At 43.6% G+C, this 2,141-nt stretch overlaps 1 pseudogene; it reads right to left on the bottom strand.

Moving 5' to 3' along the window:
* Positions 1 to 466: 466 nt before the first annotated feature.
* LOC143639247 (phosphatidylinositol 5-phosphate 4-kinase type-2 beta pseudogene) lies at positions 467 to 1,726 on the bottom strand (annotated as a pseudogene).
* Between the last annotated feature and the right edge of the window lie 415 nt (positions 1,727 to 2,141).

The raw sequence follows: 2,141 nt of genomic DNA, 5'->3' as shown, positions 1-2,141 counted from the left end.
GAAGTGTCTGACCTCTTCTCCTTGCTGATGTCAGAGCATCCTGCTCTGAGCAGATCTTCATGCTGGACCTTTCAGGTACCTCTTTAATTAAAGGAAACTGAGAGCTGGGCAGTGATGGGAAAGGTGATCAAGATGAGCAATGAAATTTCAGTAACAAAGCCCAAATAAACCCACAAATTCATCTCTAGCCCAAGGTATCTTATAAGGTTACATGGTACCAAAGGGAACACCTTTGTAAACTGAGTCAAATGGGGGAAAAATCAAGGGTAAACAGAAGGCAAGGTTATATCCTGTGAGCATGTGCAGACACAGCACATCCCCCTTTTCTCCAGCTAAAGTTGCTCTCAGTGTCACAGACTGCAGTCTCAACACTGTCCCCTCCCATCTAGCCCTAATACATCCTCACCCTCCCCCAGTCCCTGATTCTCTACCCAGCTCTCTGGCTCTGGATGAAGGTAGAAGTAAACTATGTCAAGATTTTGGACATGAATTCGTTGAAATGTTTGGACTACTACTTGGGGTTCACAGTCAAGATCTCAGCCCGTACCCCATGCTTCATTGTTTTGGCGGTGTGTGCAGCTTTCTTCTTAGGATCATAAGGCATGAAGATGTTGATGATGGCCATGAACTAGACCACCTTCTTGGGGGCACTATCATGGATTTTCATGGCATGGACATCAACAGAGAGGTTGAACTCCCCAGGACCAAAGAACAGGGGAAAGCTGAGGAGGTTACCAGGACTGTCCAGAGGTATGCCATAGGAGCAAAACAGGTTGCTGCCCACCCCATAATTCTCACTTTCTTCTTCTTCTTCTTGTTCTTCCACCTCCATCTCCTCCTGTTCCACCCAGTCCACATCTTGGATATCCACCAGCAGGTTGTAGTCAGTTGTCTTTATCTGGGCCAGGAACTCAATGTCCTACTTCAGTTTCTCCAGGAAGTTCTATTTACTCTCCTCTCCTACATGCAGCTTCTGTCCTTCATTGAGGAAGTCATTGTCTTTGAGTGTTGAAAGTACTTGACCTTACCTTTGTCACTTGTTTCTCTAGCAACAGTAGAATCCTTGAGGTCATACTTGCCAAGTGCAGTGAGCTGATGGCTAAACACATTCCTTTGGACCACCATGTAAGTTTCCACTATGTCCACAGTCAGGCAGTACATGCTGAGGTACTGTGGCAAAAAAGGGTATCACCATGACACTCCACTGTAAACTGGTGGTATGTCCTTAAGATATTGTGCATTTAAGTGGCATCCTCACTTGACAGCTTTGATGATGAAGAATTGGTCATAGGTGGTGAGGAAACATATACCACACCTTTCCTGGCTCTCACTGTTGATGAGGGCACTGTGTATCACTGAGTTCTGGTAATCCTGATCATCAATTCCAATCTTCTCAAGGAGATTTTGGAACACCATCAAGGACTATTCCTTACATTTAAAGCTGCTGGGGAAGTTCTCCTTATTGAAGATATGATTATCTACCATGATCTTGCTGTAGGCTCTGAAGTCATCTGGCATTAGCATAAGAGGGACAGGAACAGTGCTCAGTTCATTGATCATGTTGTTCACCCCACATACACATATGAATGCTGAGGATTAGCTCACTGGCCAGGAATACCTTCACTTTCTGGCACAAGAAATGCTTCATCTTGTTCTTGATCTTGGTCTTGCTGGTTCTGAGCAGTGTCATGGCAACTTCGGTAGTGCTGGTGCAGTTGGCTGACATGCATAGGGCCTCAGCAGTGGCCAAAGTGGGCACTAGGAAGATCACCCATAGGCCAGCTGCCTGAGGTCACTAAAGGATTGATCTCCATCCAGCCCCACTGCCTCACCAAGCCCTGGTTGCGCCAGTCACATTACTTCCCCACCTCATCCCTCTTGATGTGTTTTTGAGTGTGATTTGCTAATATTTTATTAAGGATTTCTACATTATGTTAATCAGGGATATCGATCTGTAGTTTTCTTTCCTTGATGTGTCTTTGTCTTATTTTGGTATTGGGGTTATACTGGCTTCATACAATGTATTTGGGAGAGTTCTCTCCTTTACTATGCATCTTTCTTTTTAATTAATGTTAGCATTATATATATATATATATATATATATATATATATATATATATTTTTAAATCTGTTATTCTATA

Source organism: Callospermophilus lateralis, chromosome X, assembly GCF_048772815.1.
Source record: "Callospermophilus lateralis isolate mCalLat2 chromosome X, mCalLat2.hap1, whole genome shotgun sequence".
Taxonomy (NCBI): Eukaryota; Metazoa; Chordata; class Mammalia; order Rodentia; family Sciuridae; genus Callospermophilus; species Callospermophilus lateralis.
This window is presented reverse-complemented; position numbering and strand designations above follow the sequence as displayed.